We start from the raw sequence: 23,618 nt of genomic DNA on the forward strand, positions 1-23,618 counted from the left end.
TGACCGTCCGTGCTGTTTGCTGGAAAAGAATCAGAAATTCCCTAAATGTTTTGATGCTCTTAAAAAAGATTCTGCTAAATTATTTTTTACCTTCTTTTCCATTCATTCGAGTGACCATATTTTTTCCCTATTATATCCTGGCTGGAGATGAGCAAACCTAAATCTGAAAAAAATCTCAGATACTTCTGGTTATATTTATTTATGCTACACTTATTTATGCTACAAGTCATGAGATGTAATCCTAAGCAACTACTTCTTCATACATTTTTCACAAAGGGAGCACCTGCTAGTAAAAGGCTAGGAGGATGTCTCTGTCCCGGAGTCCTCCCTGCACCACACTAGGGCAGGCCTCATGCTGGAAAGTTCTTCCCCGCACATCTCCACCTGTGCAAGGTTAGTCTTCCTTGTCATTTGCAGACTCACTGCTTTGGTGTATACTTTTCCCTCCATATGTGGCATAGCCTTTAAACATGAGGACGTTACAGCCATGTGAAGACCGGTCCCTTCTTTCAAAGCTTTGCTTGCACACTGCCCACTCCAGGAATCCCTCCCGGAGAGAGCTCATCTCTCTTTCCTCTCTTCTCCAGCCCATTCTTCAGTAAACTCCTGCAGTCTATCTTGAATTAGGGCTCTTCGTGTGTGCAGCTGCCTCTTCTTCTAAAGCATGAGCTTCCAGAGGACTCAAGCTGTATTTTAATCATTTTTGTATTTCCCAGAGTACCTAGCACAGTGAGTTACACAGAGTAGTCACTTAATAAATGCTTATTGAATTGAAAAGAATAAAATAATTTACTGTCAGTGGGATCCTTTATCACTGACTCGAAAAGATGGAGAGAGAAAAAATTGGGTTAAGCTGAACCATACTCATTTTTGCAATATACTACACCAGACATAAAGATTGTTCAATATATTTGTTTCAACTTTCTTATAGAATATTCCTTCAATTCACAGATATACTGTATATTGGAATGCTGAAGTGAATTACACATGAGGCACCCTGTCTAAAGTATATGGAGTTTATGGAATTGCCTAGGCTTTCTGGGACCACCAAAATGAGGGAAATAAAGCCCATCAAACTTTTTTTGAAAGCCACTGGAGAGGAATAACATACAAAAAGGTAATCATGCAGTAGCAGCAGCAACCAGGCTCCCTAAGTTGTGTCAAACTGCCTGACTAGTTAGAGCCATGTTCAGGGCGTCTCCCGCCTTTTGCTCGAACTCTCCATCCCTCTGCTGCCTTGGGAAACATGCTCTCATTAAAAGGGATGGGAAACTAGCCACATCATTACATTCACTTAAGGCAGAGTTTAGCTGGTCAGTTCTCACCACTGTAGCAAGAGCTGCCACTTTGGGATTTTGAGCCCTTATTGGCCTCATGGTTTGGGTTGGGATTTTTATTTGTCTTACTTTGAAATTTACATGTCTTTAGAACAACTAAAATTCACAAGAACAAACTAATTAATGGATTCCATTTTTGACAGCTACAAGAAGACGGATGAGAAAGTAACATGCTTCTGGCAGCGTGTTATCAATTGGGAGGCAACAGTGCATTCCCTCTATGTGGAACAGTGAGCTGGAACCGACACTGACAGATGACACGGCTCCTTGACAGTGATGCCTGTACGAACTGACAGCTCCACTTGCAGTCATTCAAGTCCACACTTTGCAGTGGAATTTTAACGGGCTTGATTTGCAGAATATGCTTTGCCTACTTCTCAGCTTGGAGTAGAAGTGAATAAAAATTTCAAAGCGTTCACATTAGATAGTGGATTCTGGGATCTCTTTCCCAACTTTCCTTTCCCATCACAACTAAGAGTAACAACAGTAAATAAAGCATCATCTTGAAGAAAACCTGCAGGATATCTAGGCAAGGAACAATCCTGCCCTTAAAATTAGGTTTCCTATAAATCAAAGTAGTTCACGTATTAGCCAAAATCTCATAGGAAGGACAAGCTGCCAAATTTCCCAGGGTAATTAGGATTTAATCATAAAAATAAATGTGTGAGTGTGTGTCTATGTTCATGTGTATGTATGTGTAAATATATTCAAATCACAGTAAAGGGACTAGCTGATTTCATTATGGTTTTTTTTTTCATTATGTTTTTAAGACTTACCGAATATACTGAAAAACCACCTCCAAATATTAGAATATTTTCCTTTAAAGGAATTAGGTTTACTCATTCACTCCCAGGTCTTAGATCATACTTTTTTATTTCACCTTTTTTGCAATCTATTCTCTTTGAACAAGACATCTGCATGAAGCTGATTTTCCTGTGTGGCTTCTATAAAGTTACTACTCTGTGTCTCAATTCATTCACCAATAAAATGTAGCTAATCTCCCTGTCACCGCCAACATACCTCACAGGCTCAGAGCAAGAAATAAGGGCATCAGGGGTTGCAAACTAGTGACTGGAAGGCCAAATTGGACTGGCAGGGGTGCTGTGAATTTTTGCATTTGAATGCCTCTAGGCTGGGCAGGTACCCTCTAGCTTACATAGCCTCTGCTCCCTGTCTAACACTGTGTCTCTTTGCACATTTATGTAACTTGCCTGGGCTGTGAAGACAATTGAGTTTGTGACCTTGGCATCATCAACCAATGAATCCTCACTCCTCCTCTGAGAAACACATGGTAATTCTATCACTGTTGGTTTCAAAAGATTCACCATAAATGGAAGAAGTAAATAGAATTTAATGGTGGAGACAGGCAAATGCAAATGCGAGAAGCACACAATTACAAGGACCCACTACAGTGAAGGGTAATATTGGGATATACTGCAAACTCTGTCCCAAGGATGTTAACTAACACTGAGCCACACACACTGCTAACTAGTAGTCCCCTTCCATCCCTAAAACCCTCACCCAAAAGACAAACACGTAGAGAGCCGGAACCAGGAATCTTTTCTCAGGCCAAAATAAGGGACTTCTTTGTTACTTGGGTTATCTAGCGAAAAAAGATATCTGACCCAAGCTTCACATATGTATTATTACAAAAGGTTAAAGAAGTCATAGGGAAGGAATATGTGGGAGAGATGAGTTTCCGAAATGTCTTGAAGAAGAAAAGGTTTGTAGATTGGTGGAAGAATTGAAGAAGTCATTTTAAGCCGAGAGAACGGTTAATGCAAAGGTTCAGTGATGAGAAAGACTTAAGTTATCGCCGCTAGAATGGAGCCCATGTGGTTTGTAATGAGGAAAAGATAAGGCTGGGCTCCCCGGATTGACTACAAACACAAAGTATTACAGCATGCCAATTTGTAAGGAAACACATTTCATAGACTGCATACAAAAGCCAAGTAAAATGTAATGACCTTCCATTTGTTTTATGGTAATTGGACATTTATTTCATAAAGTAAGTACTGCTATTATACCATGACCCGTGATAAAAAGGAAAAGTTCTCAGTTTACATTTCACCCATCATAACCTTGAATATTAAAATAAACTTACATGCTCCATTAACTAGAAAATAATTCCCTTCCATGCTTTGAATTTGCCTAGGGTGTGGTTCTCAGTGAGGACAAGTTCAATTGATATGCTTGAAGAATTCTAATTAAGAAACAAGGTAATTTCAAAGGTATGACATTTAATGCATTACTAGCATCTTTTTTTAATGGGATGTTTTTATTCCATTCTTCCGTTTCTTGAAACCCCATATTTTTTTAAGGTTTACCTTGGTGATTCCTATATCAATTAAATCTCATCAGCTAATTTCTTATCCCATAGATGAAAAATGATCATAGGCTGATAAAGGATATTTGATTAATGCCAAGTATTCTTAGAATAGTGTATCAATGAGTATTAGTTGGATATTTATGTGCTAAGTGCTTTGGTAGCATTCAAAGAATTATTCGACATAGTTTTTCCCCTCTAATGAAGCAGTTGATGATATCAAATAGATAATTGCAGATAACAGATATCCTCATTAAATTAATGCTTTCAGCCAGGTTTTTCTTTTCTTGAATCTCTGGACAATCGATTTTTATTTGCAAAGCCGTTAACCAATTAAGTGATAGAGAAACACAAAATGGTTAAAATCTTAAACAGATCATGTAAGAGTTTGAAATAAGATGGGTGGACTGTAAAAAATCATAAGAAAATTTCCCATTATAGATGAAAAAATGAGGGAAGAAAATTCAAATAAATAACTCTCATCAGGTAACAGGGGAGTAGCCAAGTGAGACAGGAGCCCCAAGTGCTTGGGACATCCAGGACTGTGGTCTCCCCAGTGGCAAGTGCATGCTACATCAACACTATATTCATGCAGTGAAACTGAAAGCCTTTTCGTAGAAAAGACACAACCCAAAATTACTTGGCACTGGAGTGAGAAAATCAAAGCAGTCTGGACATTTTTGGTATCTCCTGATCTGGGTCACCGTCATTACTATGACTTGATTTGTCCCTCTTTTTTAACCAGGATTAAAAAAAAAAAAAACAAAAAAAAACCAAAAAAAAAAACAGTTCTTGTTGGGACAGTACCCCAAGCATGTAAGCATTGGAGATAGGAGTATAGATGGCAGAAACCAAGGTAATAGCTCCCAGCTGGAAAAACCTCCATGTTCAAAACACAAGTCTTAAAATGAATTAAAGACTTTCTTTTTGATTGTTTCTATACACTAAAATCAAGTTATTTGTTTTTTAAATTTTGTACGAAATCGTTGCATGGAATTATGTTGGTTGGCCTATTCTTTCCTCATCGGCCAGGATAAAGCTTTAAAAATGAGATAAGAACTTCTGTCTGATGTTAAGTGACAATTTTATTCAAAAAGAGCTGCTTCGTAACATACGTAGCTAGAAATGAGTGTGTTAATTGGAAATAGTCTTTGATTTTCAAAACCTATTAGTCTTATTAGCAATCATTTACTCTTTCTTTTCTTTCCTACACATAATTCGGGCTCAGTTGTATCAGGTTCACCTCCCCACATCCTCTGGGACTCCACCAAATGGATCTTAAGAGAGGCCAGGAAAAGCAACTTCCACTCAGTGAAGCCACCATCTCTTTGCTGAGATGGCCCCTTGCTGTTGGCTCAGGCTGAGAATTCCCTCCTTCCTCTTCGTTTCTTTCATTCCTTCACTAAACATTTATGGACTGTGTGTCAGGCTGTGCTCAGTGCTGAAAAATCAACGGTGAACAACATTGGCTTGATCACTGCCCCCTGGAGCCTACGGCCTCAGCAGAGGCAGCTACGCAAGCAGTCACGGACCAATCTAGGAGAGGCCAGAACAGGGAAACCTCGAAAGGAAGTCCAACCCAAAGGCCTGGAGAGACTTCTGGAGGGAGTGACATGTAAGCAGATACCTAAAGGCCCAAAAGAATTGGCTCGTGAAGGGGTGGAATGTGTTCCTGGCAGATAGTGTAGCATATGCCAATGCCCATACCCAAGAGAATGTGAAGGAAGTTCAGAATGGCTGGAATGTACACACTTGTGAGGGGATGGTGGAGATGGGCCTGAAGCTGCACAGCTGGGCAGGGACGAGGTCATGTGGGGCCTTATAAACCATGCCAGGCTAAGATGGCGGCGGGGGGGTGGGGGTGAGGAGCAATTGCAGGAACTTCTATTTGAAGCACATATCTGTTATCTACACTCCCCTTGTTATCAAGGGCAACAAAGGCAAAGAGAACATGATTCCTTTGCTTGAATACTCTACTGTCCTCTTCATCTTATTATGCTCTCCCTCCTCCTCTCTCTCTTCTCTCTCTCCCTCCACGCTCTCTCGGCCTCCATCTCTCTCTCTCTCCGCCCCTCTCTCTCCCTCCACTGTCTCTCCTGCCCTCCCTCCCCCTTCTTTCCTTCCCTCTCTCTCTTTACTTCCCCTTCTTCCCTCCCCTACTGTCTCTTTCCCCTCTCTCTGTATACACTAGAAGAAAAGACTTTTCCATCTTTTGGGGGTTCTCTCTCCTTGAAATGGCCTTGCAAAAAATCTGTCTTCTTTTTTTTTTAAGATTTTATTTATTTATTCATGAGAGACACAGAGAGAGAGAGGCAGAGGGAGAAGCAGGTTCCCTGTGGGGAGGCCGATGTGGGACCTGATCCTGGGACTCCAGGACCATGCCCTGGGCCGAAGGCAGATGCCCAATCACTGAGCCACCCAGGCATCCCAAATCTGTCTTCTTTAGTCCCCCAACACTCTTCTAAAGTGTGTCTTCCCTGATTAATATATATATATATATATATTTTTTTTTTTAAAGCCCCTACTGGGGTACCTGGGTGGCTCAGTGGTTGAGCATCTGCCTTTGGCTTAGTTCATGATCCCGGGGTCCTGGGATCGAGTTCTGCATCGAGATACCCACAGGGAGCCTGCTTCTCCCTCTGCCTATGTCTCTACCTCTCTCTCTCTCTCTGTGTCTCATTCGAAGAAATAAATAAACTCTTAAAAATAATAATAATAAAGCCCCTACTACTATCAGTCATTGGCTTACTATGGGGGATTCAATGGTGAGCAACACCAGACACGTTGCCTGCTCTGTGAGAATTTACATCTTTGTTATAGATTCTTAAAGAAGATCCTAAATAAGTAAAAAATAAGTATTTTCCCAGTGATAAAGGAATAAAAGTTTAGAAGCACTGAGCAACTTTTTCCCCCAAGAGCACTTCAGAGAATACAGATCTGGATTGAAATGAATTATTGGCTCACGTTTAAGTGCTGTTGACATGATGACAAATATTTAGGCAAGTTATAAACTGATGTGTGAAGGCCACAGCAGTATCTTCACTTCCCCATCTCCTCTCCCTGCTTCACTCAGAAATGTTTTGTGAAAATGTTTCAAACTGCTGTAGTATACTGTCACACCAAAGGCAGGTTTCCAGAAAAAAGAAAAAGAAAAAGTGGCAGCAGCTTCTCTGCCACCACAGAGATGAATGTTGGTCTGTTATTTATACCCTAGAGCACATGACTCCATGGCGTGCCTGCAGGCGTGACAAAAGCAGGAAGGAAGAGGAGGGCGTGTGGCAGGGGATGAGCACACATGGCTGGAGAAAGGAGGCCTGAGGGCGGGAGAAATAAAATGTGTGCAGTTTTTCAAAGGATTCAATGGGGAGGCATGGTCATTAAATCAACTTTGTTGGCTAAATTCACATCCCAGAGGTGAGGCACAGAATGGGCTGCTGTAATGGGAGGCTGACTCTAAGATTACAATAATTAATTGATGAGTATTTATTGACCGCCTTTGTGATAGATGGCACAGGGAGATCCAGGAGAGCAGAAATCCAATGAGGAGGTGGGGGTGCGTGTCTCCTTTGGGCTGCATGCCACTCAGTTCAATCGCTGGGTGGGAGGAGCTGCTGTTTCCTGTGTTGGGGGCACTGACACCTTGGAAAATGCTCAGGCTCAGGTCCCCTTCCCTCTGGTCTCTCTCATGCCATTTGGGGACTTCTTCTCATTGGCCATACCTTTAGAGAGTTGAAAAACTCATTTTTGGAATGAGGCTGCAGATGCTGTGATATGGACAGTCTTTAACCAGGAAACTCGTGGGATCTGCTTTCCATCTATGGGGCATTCATCCGCCAATGGAAGTACTAGGGGAAATTTTTTATTGAGTTGACCATTGGTAATGGTCTGTAACCTGGCTGTCCACCAGAATAATCCCTGGAGGGGCTTTTACAAATATGCATTCGTGGCCTAATATCACACCTTCTGACGGAATCAGAATTTTCAGTTACCAGAATCCTAAATTTTCAAAACCTTTCCGGTTGAGTCCTATACAACCAGTCCTTGAATGTGTTGGGGGAAAAACTAAATAGCAACTCATACTAAGACTATTTTGTTTGACTCTAAACAGTTCACCTTCTGAATTTTGATTCAATTTACTTAAACATCTACCAAGTGGTGTATGGGAGTCACTAAAAGATATAGTTGGAAGTTATTTTTCTAAATGTAGGTTAACACCATTCAGCCCCTCACAACTACAGTAGTCCAATCTTACCCACAATTTTAGCTACTTGAGATCAGCGGCAGTCTGGAAGCAGATGCTCCTTTTGAGATATTGGCAGAAGGTCAATCGTAGCTAATGCTAAGTTGCAATGCCTTCGTCATTCTCTTCATCTCATCACATAGGCATTGTATCATCTCACACCACCACAAGAAGAAGGGGAGCATGGTACCAAAGGGACCGAGAGACCACATACACATAACTCTTATTATATTATTATAATTGTTCTATTTTCATTATTAGCTGTTGTTGTTAATCTCGTACTATGCCTAATTTTATAAGTTAAATTTTATCATAAGAATGTATGTATAGGAAAAAGCAGAGTATATATAGGGCTCCATATTGTCTGTAGTTTTGGGTGTCCCCTGGGGGTCTTGGAGTATATCCCCATGAATAAGGGGACCTGCTATATTATTTTCTTTAAATATATATTTTAGGGATGCCTGGGTGGCTCAGCAGTTTAGCGCCTGCCTTCAGCCCAGGGCATGATCCCGGCATACTGGGATCGAGTCCCACATCGGGCTCCCTGCATGGAGCCTGCTTCTCCCTCTACCTGTGTCTCTGCCTCTCTCTCTCTGTCTCTTATAAATAAATAAATAAAATCTTTTAAAAAAATATATATATATATTTAAAATATTTTATTTACTTATTTGAGAGAGAGAAAGAGAGCACAGTGGGGAGGGGTGGGGTAAAGGGAAAGGGAGAGGGAGAAGCAGACTCCCCATTGAGAAGGGAGCCTGATGAGGGGCTCCATTTCAGGACCCTGGGATCATGACCTGAGGATCAAGGCAGATGCTTAACTGACTGAGCCATGCAGGTGCCCTCTTATTATCTTCCTTAATGATTATAATAGCATTGGGAAGTAAATTCTATTATTATCCCATTTTGCTGATGGAGACACTAGGGATTATGCCACTTAAATATCTTGACTAAGTCATGTCAGAATTTGAATCCAGGTGAGTATAACCCAAAAGCTTGAGCTCCTAACCTTTCAGCCTACTGAATTTCTGTGCATTTAATAAAGATGAGACTTAGAAGGAAACACTGTGCACCACTGTATGGTGATGATTTATTTATTTATTTATTTATTTTTTTATGGTGATGATTTAAACAACTGGAAAAAATTATTAGCTTTCTGAGTCAAATGCTTTAGGTGGACTACTTTCTAAAGTTTTTTTTTTTGTTTTTTTTTTTTAAGTTTTTTTTTTTAAACTTTCGAGTGAGCAATGTGTGAGCGCCATTCAAAGGTAAGAATGCAAAGATAAAGTACTGCTGAATTCAATATTTATGAGTATGAATAGAAAGTTACTTATTTACATAGGTAGATGTAAACATAGCCAAATATAGATGTCTATGATGTTTTCTTCAGTCAAACTTTCTTAGAATTCCTACTCTGATATATTTTAAGTGATTTATATTTACATCAATGCTGTGATGATTATGCACTTCAAGGTTTGCAGATTTTAAAGTAGCGTCTAAATTTGCCTGTGTCCAATAAAAGCAAATAGCAAAATGACCTTGATGCAAATGACATATTTTATTGAATTATGAGAAATAATAAATGTGACCAAATTATGAGAAATAATAAATGTGACCACAGAGGAAGTTCCCTTGACTATTTGTGCTTTTGAAAATTATCTACTTTCAGTACGTAGCCATATAAAATAAATGTTTTCATATAAGATGGGCTGTTTGCTAACAGTTTTGGTTTTGGCCAGAAAAGACAGTGCTGAAGATAAAGCAGCATTGACAGCAAACCCGTTGGAGACCGACAATATATGTCATGGTCTGGGATGCACCTTAACCTGTTTTCACCAATTGAGCCACAGTGTGACTTTGAGTCAGTTTCATAACCTCTTCATACTTCAGCTTCCTTATCAGTAAAATCAAGGTGAGAGTAGTACCTTTTTCTCAGGGAGGGATTGAAGGATGGAAAGAAAAAGTAAATGTAAAGCATTTCCACGGTACTTGGCACAGTAAGCCCCCAAGACTGTTGGCTCCTGTTAATTCAATTCAGCAAATACTTACTGAATGCCAGTCATAAAAAGCAAAAGTTGTCTAGCTTGTGGATCATAACTGTGTCGGGCACGAAGCCACATACTTTCCATGTATGATCTCATTTAATCCTCACAGTAACCCTATCGCGTCAGCGTGCTTTTTACCCCATTTTATTTATTTATTTTAAAAGATTTATTTATTTATTCATGAGAGACACATAGAGAGAGGCAGAGACATAGGCAGAGGGAGAAGCAGGCTCCTTGATGGGAGCCTGTTGTGGGACTCGATCCTGGGAACCCTGAGCCGAAGGCAGACGCTCAACCACTGAGCCACCCAGGCATCCCTTTACCCATTTTATAGGTGAGGGGACTGAGGCCTAGGGAAGCAGTGCAGTTAGAAAATCTGACACTAGTGTTCAGATAAGCAGTCCAAACCTAGAGCTGGCCCCCCTTGGCCATCAGGCTGCAGCTCCATGCCAAGCACACAGCTGGGCAGTGGAAGGCCACAGTGAGCTGGAGCCACAGGGTCCTTTGCCCTTGAGAATACCACAGTCTAGAAGAGAAGACAGCCATTAATCACAAATGACAAAGATAATTATTGTCTGGCATTCTCTGAGGAATTGACATTTGACCTGATCGACGAGTCCAGAGAAGTTAGTCTGATGAACGAAGGGTGGTCGTCACTGGGAGAGCATCCAGGCCAGGAGTTGTTCCAAGTCTTCTCCAAGAAGCAGGGAGGTCACACGTCTCTACTGCACAATGCCCTGACCTGGGAAGTCCACTCAGCTCAATCCCTTGCAACCCTTTCACACTCATCTCCAGCAATAGGCCCCACTACCTCTTGCTTCTGGTGTCCTCTCACTCCAGACCTCTGCCTACCTACCTTTGCTGTATGTGTTTGATCCATGGGGAGCTCAATCATTCTTGCCACAGCACGTGGTGAAAGTCTAGTCTTATGTCTTAGCCTTCCCTCCTCACCCTGCCGTCTCAGAAGACCCACACGCAGCACTCCCAAATGAGTTGATGGCTTCTGATTCTGGTGTTCCCTTCGAATCTCCAGCCCTGTAGGAGTAAAACCAACTGGACTAACTCTTAATAAGCTCCAAAGATGGCATTTGTTTCTAATTGTGTTTTCTGTTTCCTTATAATGCGGTACCATGGGTTCATGGCAGTGTAGTAGGGTCCTAGACGCCAATCCAGGAGAATAGAAAGAAATGCTAATCAATCTCCTGCTAGCCCACACATTTCTAGCAGTTTGGTGTTCACAGATTTATGCTACCACCTGATAATGATGTGTGTGTGTGTGTGTGTGTGTGTGTGTGTGTGTGTGTTGGGGGGGTGTATGTCCTCAAACCCCAGCTTCTGGAACACAGGCCTCCCTTGTGGTTCTATAAGTCATCTATCACATATGTTCACATATTCTTTCTGCTGGTATTTTTATGTGTTTACTAGTGTCATATACTCTTTGGGGAGCAATTAACAAAACAGACAAATTGGCTGCCTCCTTGCAGCTTGCACTCTAGCGGTGGAGCAGACATTCTATATGTGGGTAGATTATTACAGATGAGAACATGAAAGAAGGTAGGTCTCACTAAATGGCTTGGGCTTTTCCAGATTCTGGTTCTTTTACAATGAGATTTCTGCCATTTTCTGTGTGTGTGTGTGTGTGTGTGTGTGTCTCTCTCTCTCTTTTGTCTCTCTCTCCCTCTCGCTCATTAATTAATCCTTAGTCTGTGGAAGCTGTATTTCTTTGGCCACCTACAAGACTGCTTTCTTTCTGAAACTATTCACTTCCTCTTGACCCACTTCATGGAGTTCAATTTTGATCTTTTAAACCGTAATACTAGAGCCATTGACTAGGCTCCTCTGTGTGATTCATACCTGTCCCCTATCTTTTAGAATACGTATCTCCCATCTCTTTGCTCCCACAGCCCCTAGCTTTGCCTCCATTATAGTATTTCCACACTTGAGGGCAGAGATTAGGTCATTCCTCTTTGTAACTCTCTTTCCCTCACAGGCACACACACCACCACCTCCACCTCCATCACCAACACCACCCTGCCCATGTCAAAGCTGCCAACACTACTATCTTTGTGTCTTGTACAAAGTAGGAATTCAACAGAAATGGTTTGGGTTGAATTGTTTATCCATTAGCAATTAACCTTTTACAATGCCAGTGCAGTCTTTTAATAACTCTAGTCGGCAATGTAAGAGCTCCTGCACTCCCAAGCTGGCAACCAGGATGATTCATCACAGATGATTCTACAGGAAGTGACCGACCCTTGCTGCCCAGCTGTCCATTAGCTGTGGCCATTGTAAGAATAACCAGAGGCTTTCGAATTCCATGTCCTCTCATGATCCATGAACTCCCAGAAAGATAGATACATAAAGGAGAGGTCTGTTTCAAAAAGCTTTGCAGTGCTAGCCAGCCTTTAAAACCTTATTTATTGTGTTCATAATACGTCAATTTAGGACTCATGTTTGGTCAACTCTGCTGAAAAATGTTAGAACTGCAATCTGAGCTTTCTTTGTTGGTTTGAATTTTCCACAAAAGAATTTCCCCTATAATGAAAATAACCAAAAGGGCTTTCATTCATGAAAATATTTGAGGCATCTGAAAGCCTAGTACATGTAGGAGTACTTTTGTACTGGTCTTTTTGAAGAAAATTTCTTTTAACTCTTTTTTAACTGTATCAAAAATGTTATGACAGATCTCTCAGCAATTGCCTCTTCACAAACGACTGTAAAACAGACACCAATTTTTAGAAAAGATATTTTCACTGGGAGTGGACAAAAGTGGAGGGTAGATCAAGGTTAGTCTCAGTAAAAGAAAATAAAGATTAAAAAAAGCCTCTAGGGGTAATGGGCTGAAAAAAATAAACAATAAATTTTCCAAGACCAATTTAGGGCAAATTTTCTATGGCGAATTCTGATTAAACAAAAGAATAAAGTGGGAACTCACCATGTCATTTGTTCTCCATGTGACTTAGAGAAATTGTGACTCATGCTTTCCTTAATTTTATCCCTTGTTACTTTGAAACTCAGCAGAAGACTTGGCCAGAGTTAGAGCATGAGAAGCACAATTCCTTGACTCTTTAGCCGTCCAATAGTTTCCAGAAAGAGGGACTTTCAGGAGATAGTGCAAGAAAAGAAGTAGAATTTATCATAGCAGAGAAGAACGTAAAGGAGGATGCCATGGGAATAGAAATGGGTAGAATTGTTTTAGAATAGATACAATTTGCTTCAATTTAAAGTGAGAAAACAATAGATTATTCCCTCACTAATCCATTCAATGATCTAACAGATATTTATTTAGCACCTGGTATATGTCATAATGAAGAGTAAGAATGGATATATAGGGCATGTGGAAAAAAATAGCCAGGTAGTAAAATTAAACAGACCTATTTTAAAGACCCTATTGTATTACCAGCATCATTTACGTTGAAACATTCCATAATCTTCTGTATTAAGGATTCCTAGAAGTTTCTCTAAGGCTAATTTAGACATAAATTCCAGCTTCCATAAAACCTATAAAAATTCCATATTTCTTCTAAAAATCATGAAAAGTAAAGCAGTGAAGTTGTATTAGAAGCTGCAGGGTTGGGGATCCCTGGGTGCCTCAGCGGTTTAGCGCCTGCCTTTGGCCCAGGGCATGATCCTGGAGACCCGGGATTGAGTCCTGCATCAGGCTCCCTGCATGGAGCCTGCTTCTCCCTCTGCCTGTGTCTCGGCCTCTGTGTGTGTGTGTGTCTCTTGTGAATAAATAAATAAAATCTTAAAAAAAAAAAAAAAAAAGGAAGCTGCAGGGTTGGTGAGTAGATTAGGTGTGCTCTACAAGTGGTAAGGTATATGTCATATTGAAAAATTAGAATTTTAATAATAAAATTGTTAATATTTATATGTTAAGAGTGACATTCTTTCCTTGCTATCCTTAAAGAATGTCCCAAAAATATAATTCATTAATTTAGGAATTAAAAATACAAATTAAAATAGCAATGAGATACCTCTTTGCCTTCAGATCAACAGATACCATTTTACAATGATAGTGCCTATTGTTGGTGGGAGTTCTTGATAGTAGGAAACCTCAGATAACTGTCAGTAGAAGTATAAATTGATACAATCTTTCTGGAGGACATTTTAATACATATATCAAAAACTTTTAAAATATTCATTCCTTTTGATCCAGCAGTTCTACTTTGAGGAATGAGAGCTATGTAAAAAAGATAAATATCCAAGGGTATTCATTACAACAGTATTTATAATAACCCCAAATTGAAAATCATTAAAATGTCCAATAGGGATTATTAAAAATTTAGGTTGCATCTATTTTTTTGTCATATTTTAAGCATTAAAAATCACAGTGTAGAATAGTTAATGCCCAGAGAAATGTTCATCATCTACTTGTTAAGTGAAAAAAATAAATGATAAAGCAGTGTATAATACACATGTTTTGGTCTGCTCAGGCTATTAGAACACAAACCACTAACAGGGTGGCTTAAACAACAAAACTTTATTTCCCACAGTTCCGGAGGCTGAAAATCCAAGATCAAGGTGCCAGGCAATTTGGTATCTGATGAAGCTGTCTTCCTGGCTTGCAGAGGACCACTGCCTTCTCGTTGTGTCCTCATGTGGTGGGGAGAGAGAGGAGAGAGCAGCAGGAGAGGGGTAGGAGGAGAGGGGACTGTCTCTCTGGTGCCTGTTTTTAAAAAGGCCACTAATCCTATTGGGCTGGGACCCCACCTTTATGACTTCATTTAACTCTACCTCCTAAAAGCCCTGTTGCCAAATAGTCATGTTGGGAGTTAAGACTTCAACATAAGGATGGGGAGAGGGGGAAGTAACAAACATCTGGTCCCTAATGACATGTATATTTCCAAATACACAACTGTATTATGTATATATGGAAAGAGGCCTGAAGGCCATGCATGATCATGTATCAAAATATTGACAATAATTATGTGTAGGTAGTAGGATTGAAGGATTGGTGTTGAGGTAGTAGGTAACTTACATTCTCTCTTTGTGAGTTTCTGTCAATTCAAAATGTTCTATTAAGAATGTATAAATATCGGGATCCCTGGGTGGCGCAGCGGTTTAGCGCCTGCCTTTGACCCAGGGCGCGATCCTGGAGACCCAGGATCGAATCCCACGTCAGGCTCCCGGTGCATGGAGCCTGCTTCTCTCTCTGCCTGTGTCTCTGCCTCTCTCTCTCTGTGTCTATCATGAATAAATAAATAAAATCTTTAAAAAAAAAAAAAAAAAAAGAATGTATAAATATCATCTCCCCTTCTGCAGATTGTCTTTCTATTTTGTTGATGGTTTCTTTTGCAGTGCAAATCCTTTTTATTTTGATGTAATCCCAATAGTTTATTATTGCTTTTGTGTCCCTTTCCTTAGAAGACTTACCTAGAAAAACAGTGCTACGCCTGATGTCAGAGAATTGCTGCCTATATTCTGTTCCAGGGTTTTTATGGGTTTAGGTCTCATATTTTGGTCTTCAGTCCATTTTAAATTTATGTTAGTGCATGGTGCTAAAAGGTGGGTCCAGTTTCATTCTTTTGCATGTAGCTGTCCGGTTTTCCTAACATTATTTGTTGAAGAGACTGTCTTTTCCCCATTGCATATTCTTGCCTCCTTTGTTATAGATTAGTTGACCATATAAATGTGGGCTTATTTCTGGGCTCTTTATTTTGTTCTATCGGTCTGTGTCTATTTTGTACCAGTACCATATTGCTTTGATGACTACAGCTTTGTGGTGTATCTGGGAATCTGGGATTGTGATACCTCCAGTTTTGTTCTTTTCTCTCAAGATGCATGCTACCTGCCCAAGCCCATTTTTTGCAGAACCCCTGAAGTATGTTAAAGTTGTAGAAAAATAGACCTCTAGAGTTAAAAATTTTAAGGGAACAAAAGAATATAAAGACAGCCACTATCAGGCCAGGAGATAGCCTAACCATATAAGAGACAATAAATCAGTAGTAAAACTCCCATTGCCTTTTCAAAAGCAAAGATTAACGTAATGCATATTCTTGCATCCTGTTTGCAGGAAACTCCTTTAAGTATGTGAACACAGAACTGACTGGAGCCCTAAAGCTGTTGATACCCACCCTCGATGGCCCTGGAGACTTTAATCAACTAGGACCTGGACTCTGTTGACTTAGGATAACTTCTGCCCCAATTCTATACTGAATTGTCCTTTATCGTGCCCCTTCGTGAATGTGTACCTCCTTAGTTTAAGACTTCCCCAATCTTGTTGTTCAAGGGGCATGCTTTGGTAAATATCCCTGGTTCTCCACGCTTGTTGCAAGTAAAACAAACCCTTCCTTTCCCACACGCACACAAAAAGTATTAGTTTTGTAATCAGAAAAACACAAAAAATAGCCTATGTATTTTTAATCTCCTCACCATAGCACCAATCCTCAATGAGCTGACGGTGCACGGAGCAGACTGCCCATTGTGGAGGCCGGCCCTGGAATCGCTCTGGGCAATGTATGCACAGCACAGTAGGGAACAGCCAGACTTGCTGAACTTCCAAAGGAACCCGTAAGAGATAATACAAAGACAAAGCTTTCATGGGATTTCAAGAAACAGCTACTTCTCCAGGAGGGCCTTATTATAAATGGGGTTTCCGAAGAATATGAAAGCCAAATAAGAATAACTAACGCTTGAGTGGCACTTTTAACTTTTCCAAAGCACTCTCACATTTATTAATTCATTTGATCCTCATAACAACTATGCAGGCAGGGCAGCTATTAGTATTCCTATTTTAACAATGAAGACATAAAGGTAGAGAGCGATTAAGAGGCAAACCCAAAGCACACAATTAGCAGAGCCGGCTCTGCGCTTGGGGACCCAGGTCTCTGGCTCTCCTTCCAGAGAGCACCTTCTGCCCATGCACCCCTCGCTCATAGGATCTCTTCCACAACAGAGCCTCGTGGAAACTCTAGGGTCTTTTTAGCTCTTATTAAAAGAAAAAAGTCCCTTCGCTTTCTTGTGAAAAAGAATGAAGCCAAGTAGGGCTATAAGAAATAATATAATTCAAAAGGCAAGAGCCTGCTTTCCCCAAGACTGAAGGCTCTGCACCTCTGGGTAGTTCAGGGCTGTTCTGGGCTTAAGACGGTGTCACTCTTTCTACTGCTTCTATGCCTATTGCTCATTTGCCTTGAGACCTAGACAGGTAACAGCTCTTTCCCAGTTAAGCGTAGCAAATACGACCATGGTGAAGTGCTTAGGGACCATACTTACTTAATCCTGGCTTGAGTGACTAGATGTGTAATATAAAATTACACTGTCCTAACCTCTATCCTAATTAAGAAAGGATTTCCTAACTAAGGACGTTATTTTGAATACTAGACAACTTCACAGTTCTACCCAAATGCAGTGTAAGAATATGATTTAATCATTTTGTTTTAAACACGCAAATATGGCAGTTTGAGAGATAGTTTACAACTCTATTTTTAATGAACTGATTTAACTATAGATATTATAACTGCAAATAAAACACATTTACAAAAAGCTGTTGTCTTTAGAATTGTAAATCTGGCAAGGTTTTTAGCAGTAGAGTCTTAGATAAATAAAAAGTTGCATCTTTTTAAACTGCGGGTGTTAATTGGGCTTTTCTTATCGTCAAGAGAAGTAAAAGCAGATGTTGATCCGAAACAACCACTTATCATGTGCAGTGGTCCTAAGAGATGGCATTTGCTTTGATGCCCTTATTTGTTCTGATTTATTATCGACCAGATTTACCTGCTGGTCACATACTTATTCTGACTTGGAAATATCATCCACCGATAAGTAATTCAGGAGGTAGCTATTACCAGAAAGGAAGTAGCCAACAAGAATGTCACAAACGTGTTTTGTCAGTGGACTATAGCCGTGTCAAGGTGAGATAAACTAATCGTTTCACCTTGACGTGCTAAATTAAGTAGTGTGAAGAAATCAGAAGACAATGGTGAATAAAATGAGCTGAGTGAATAACTTGCTATTTCCTTGCATAAATAAATTTTTTGTGATGATTAAAGCCTAGAGATTAAGTTCAGGGGTGGGGGTGGGAGAGACAATTATTCCACGTAACAGGAGAGAGCATCTGTAATTATTTCATGATAACTATTTCGAGTCAAATGGGAAAAGTTGTCGGAAGGGTCATGTCGGTATATTTATCTAGTAAGCTAGGAAGGGCACAATTTGTCATTCTAACTCTGGAAACTTGGATACATCTCTTTCAAAATGAAAAAAGACTATTATACACGCGGTCATTCAAGAGGGGTTCAAGTACAAAAAGAGTGAACAAATGCAAACACCAGAGGCTTTTGGGTTTGTGGCAAGTAGTTGAGGAATAAGCCAGAGCAAGAAAGCATCCTCTCTGCTTCCTCTCATTCTAGACTTTACTCTTTCTTTCTCCCTCATTCAGTTCATTCCACTTCAAGAACAATATTTACTGGGGACAGTGAGCTTGAGGTCCTGTGCCCCTGGGCACTGACGATGCCATGGAAACAGCCCCTGCTCTCAGGGAACTTCGGGTAGGGAGGCAGTTCTAGTAGGTGGATTTCTTGCTTTAGTTAAGTGCAATCAGAAGACTTTCCACATCGGACCAGATATGAAAAAAACAGTCTCAAAGCAGCTAATAAAGGCTGAATAGGGAAAGTACACATTATTAGGTAAAGTGTTAATGAGAGACAGCTGCCTTCTGGGACTATCCAGTTTGCTTCTCCTTTAAACGCACGTGTGCGTGCACATGTGTGTGTGTGTGTACAGGTGTGCAAGTGTGTGTGAGTGTACACACATGTGTATATATGCCTCTAGGAGACCAGCAGTCGGTAGGGCATGGCATTTTGCAAGCCTGAGAGCCCAAGTCCAGGACTCCAACAATCCTACTTTTACACTACTATTTATTCTATTTCTCAAGTTGCTAATTTTCCGTTGCATATGCGTTCTAACAACAGAACTTCCCCACATTTCTCTCTAGCTTATATTGTTCCCACTTATGGGCTGACATATGTCTGGCTTTACAAAACCCTTTGGTTGCAACTTTTCTTGCCTACCCTAACTCTTTTTGCTTTCTACTTTTTAAACCAGTCCTGATCAGGAAAACGTTTCACCAAAGCTAGTACAGGGCACATGTCCTCGGAACTCTCTTGTTTTCCTTACAGAGACACAGCCAGCAATGCCGCTAAGAGCTATAACAGATGTTCTTTTCTCTTCCAAGTGAGCAAGTCCTTGGCTATTGCTTGCAAGAGTTAATTCGGGTTTGCTGCATGGCGCCGTGGGATAAGTGTTGGGACAGCAACTGAACCCAACGGAGGAATGCTGGACCAGGGCAGCACGGTGATGGAAGGCTTCCTGGAGGAGGTGTTAACTAAGCTTAAAACTGAAAGATGAGAATGGAGTGAGCTAGGCAAAAGATGGGGGAGGAAATATGGCTGAGGTCAAGGGCTCCATAAGGGCTATTTTAGAAGAAAGAGAAAGTTATACATTCAAGGAGTTTGTACACATTTTGTGAGAGTTGCCATTACAAAATACCAAAGACTGGGTGGCTTAAACAACAGAAATCTATCTTCTCAGGATTCTGGAGGCTGGAAGTCCAAGATGAAGGTGTTGGCAGGGTGTGTTTCCTCTGATGCCTCTCTCCTTGACTTGCAGATGGCTGCGCTCTTTGTTCCCTCCTCAAGTGGTCTCTTCTCTGTGTGAGTGCACCCCTGGTATATTTTCTTGTCCCAATTTCCTCTCCTTGTAAAGACACCAGTCTTTACCCAAACCCAACAGGTTTTTTTTTACCTCATCACCCCTTTAAAGACCCTAGGTCCAAATACAATCACATTCTAAGATACTGGAGGTTAGGGCTTCAACATATGCATTGGTGGTGGTGGGGGGGGGGCGGTCACAATTCAGCCTATAACAGAGCTTAAAGCAAAATTTCATCCTATCAGTGCATTGATTAAGGAGGGAAGTCTTACATAAATTCTATAACCGAACCACAATGTCAATTACATCAGAGTTTTGGGACAATTCAAGAGTCTGAATTAGTTGTTTCAAAAGGAACCAGGGGTCATTCTCTTTTCCCCTCCAAATGGAACTGAAAATAATATTCTGTCCACGTGAGTTGAAGATCTGGGCTTAAACATTTCAGCAATTGATAGTAGCTGCCCCTGGAATATTTTGTTAAACAAACAAACAAAAATCCCTGCGTTTTAAAAAAAAGAGCATACATATTCCCTTATTCCAGTGGCACAATACCAGAGAATTTATAATTTTCAGAGCACTGGGGAAGGACTGCCAACACTACCACAAACGATCCTTGTCACTGCATCTAGAGCCACATCATCACTGAAAGACCTGTTGGCCAAGCACTGTGCAGAATCATTTATATTGACCTGAAAGGAAATTCGGGTACGTATAGGGCACGTGATTGTGTCAGTTTGTAACAAGAGAGGTCCTCACAAGTAAGATTTGAGCCTCAGGGGCATATCACTATGGTCTCACTCAGAGAATGACCTCTGCCTTCACTGCCAAGAGACCTGGATTCAAGTACAAGTTCTGCTGCTTACTGTGATCTTGATGTCGCTCCTGGAACTAACATCCTGGAATCCTATAGCCCTCGTGTATCAAGTCACGCCTTGTATATCCTGTCACGTCACACGTAAAGAGTTAAGGCTGCACTTACTTGTTGCCCACATCTCCCATCATAAACAATGAGTCGATGTCAGAAAGCTCTTCTCACATGCCCTCAGCCCTAAGATCATGAGGATGGCACTATTAATGGTAGGATGCCCACTTTTCATTTCTGGGCCTCTGGGCACAAGGCAGTTGAAACCGTGCAATACTTGGAAAGCTCTCGCCTGCATGATTTATGGCTAGAGTCAGTTCTTTATTCCCTCACTTTCATAAGCACCAAATTCCACTAGAAAACTTAGGGGAAAATCTGCCAATCCTGGGCTATTTTAGGGTTTCTTCATCATCTCTTGACCTTTGGTTTGACAAGCCAAATAACAAAATGAAAAATGGGCTCTGTAGTCTTGACCATGATTACCAACCAAAGCAGGCAGCACAGGGAATGGGAAACAGAAAAGCCACACCGTTCGGAGGCAAAGGTTCTGAGCTAGCGGCAGAGGAGAAACTTGAGAATTTGGGCACAAAGTCCTGATAAAGCAAAGTAAATTATTTTAAGTATGACAAATTATGTTTCTAGTTTGCATCTATCTTTGTGGGATAGAAATGGAAGCTTAAGCACTGGTATGCCATTTTAAGGGGCCGCCTATATCAAGCACATCTTGAAAGGGTAATTTTGATATCCTTGACTTCTAGGAGACCGTGGCTATAGAGTCTATAAAATCTACTTGGTATTATTAACATCCTTAAGCTATCCCTCAAAGTTAACATTTAAAAATTTTGCGTCCCGATGATCACGATTTTCCCTCATCGTGTTGTAATTTTGTAGAAACATCAAGGTATTTCAGTATTGTTGACGGTTTTCCATTCTTGCTATATATAACATGTCTAAATTTGAAAGTGAAAGCAAAGTAATGAGGAAATTTGCAAAGCACAGAAATATATTCCATTCGTTCCCTTCCTGAATTCTTCCTTGCAGGTAAGGAAGAAGGTGCAATGTGCAAGTTAATCTATTTAAATGAAACCATAGCTTTTTAAGCTTTGAGGGAAAATATTTTTCAGACATTTACATGCATAAACAATTGCACTATGAAAGCTAAACTTAGTCATACAATCTACCTAGATCTTTAGAACATGCGCATACATTAAACCAGCTCAAAATTAATAAAACTCTCTAAATTATGCATGGCGCAGAGGGTGAAAAAAGTTGATAACAGGAACTGCTGCCTGCCTGGTGCTATGAATTTGGTAATGCACTGAGAGCAACCCTATGGCTATGCACTAGAGAAGATCATAATAAGGTATAATTGTTGCTTGCTCATTTGTTTGAACTCCAAAACTATATCAAATAACACTTAATTATACACATAGAATACCATTACAGTGAAGAACTCGCACTTGAATAGCTTAGTATAAGTGAGGACATTTAATATTATTTGGCTCCACTAGGTGCAAAAAGATACAAAGTAGCAGCTGCTAATTAATCTGGAGTTCTAGGTTTGCAACCTCAAAAGAAAATCTAAAGAAAATTTCCTGGAGTTTGAATATGTAAAGTTTTAACAGCTCCATCTGGTACATGCCCTCTGATTACCCAGAATGTTGGCTGGCAGTTTGAGGGACGCATTTGATAGCTGGCCAAGTTTAAAGGTCTATTGGAGGTAAAACAATGCCCACCCTTTAACAAGAGAGCCATTGTTCCTTAACAATGAAGCTCTCTGGCTTATTTGAATGTCAACAATTCAGAAAAGTTGATGTTTGGAGCCATCAAATAAAATGTTTTTGTGAAACAGTTTATTATTTCAGTGGTAATTATTTGAATCATTCATGGTAAAGGATGTTTGCTAATGAGAGCTTGGCTGCTGTAAATTCCAGAGAGACTGAATGCTCTTTGTGCTGACAAAAAGACCCAAATCACTGGAGAGCGACTGACTGGACAAATCATTCATCTATGCAAATGCCAGCCGAAATGGTCAGATGCATTTATTACCCTCCTCATTATAGTAAACAAGGCAGGAATCGTGACTGGCAGTTATCAACTTGCCCTGAAGTATGATTTGTTCTCCTACCACTATTTAAATGAGAGGAAAAAAGGCATGCCACCAGGGACTTTGTTGGTTTATAAAAGAGTAAATGTCACATAGCCCAGTGCTTAAAGACTTTTGATTGACAAATGTTTTATTTGACATATCAAACAATGATGGTTTTCATATCAAATAGTCCATATTTGTTAGCAAAAATCTTAACCCCTTGAAGTTTGGCCAATGCTTTTAGCTTACTTCTGCCAATGCTTAGAAACTAGAACACAGATGGCAAGTTACATTAAAGGCAATACCAAATATCTCTACACATAATGTGCAAAGACCTAAAAATACTCTGCATCGGGTGACAGAAATGACACAGTGTTTTATCACAACACATATAGTGTAAAATGTTCTTCTGAACTGATAATGCAAATTAAAGTGATGTTGACCTACTTGCACTTACTAAGTATTCTTCTGCTGTTTAGTGCAAGATAAGCTAAACATTAAAGAATTTATACAGCATATGTCACAGTGAAATCTAAATTGTCTGGTGTACCTCTTCTTAAATGTCACAACAGTGTCACAACACGCTCAGGGTTTCAGGGCTTCCAGTTACAGCCACGGTACCCTCATATAACCTCTCCTTCTCCTGCGTGCAAAACTTTTCTGTCCTCATTTCCTGCGACTGAAGTTCTGTATGCTTCATTTCCGCCACGTTTCTATTTACAAATACACCTCAAAATACAGAGGTGTGCCAGGGAGATTAGGTGAGCCTATGTGGATTTGTAACCCACATAGGTAGTGACTTGCTGAACATTGTATGACAACCTGCCGTAGAGACGCATAAGGTGAGGTGCTCCCACACAAGCTTTCCTTACCTCTATTTTCTGCTCTCACCCCTGCTGCAGTTTAAAGCCTCTTCTTTCTCAGAACCAAGATGGAACTGTTCATTTGGAAAGGCCAGAAAGTAATCACCGGAAGAGGTTCTAAACAAACCCCAAACTATAGCATGTTTTCCCAGCGTAGAAGAAAATATGGAAGTCTCGTAACTCTAAACTAGGGGTGATCAGTCCTTTG

The 23,618-nt window shown here is 40.4% G+C and overlaps 1 long non-coding RNA gene across 1 annotated transcript; it reads left to right on the forward strand.

Moving 5' to 3' along the window:
* The first annotated feature begins 963 nt into the window (after positions 1 to 963).
* Positions 964 to 1,850, forward strand: LOC144316769 (uncharacterized). Its single transcript, XR_013382620.1, has 2 exons — positions 964 to 1,117; positions 1,481 to 1,850. It is a non-coding gene; the product is annotated as an uncharacterized LOC144316769 (long non-coding RNA).
* The last annotated feature ends 21,768 nt before the right edge of the window (positions 1,851 to 23,618 follow it).

This window comes from Canis aureus, chromosome 7 (genome assembly GCF_053574225.1).
Source record: "Canis aureus isolate CA01 chromosome 7, VMU_Caureus_v.1.0, whole genome shotgun sequence".
Lineage (NCBI taxonomy): Eukaryota > Metazoa > Chordata > Mammalia > Carnivora > Canidae > Canis > Canis aureus.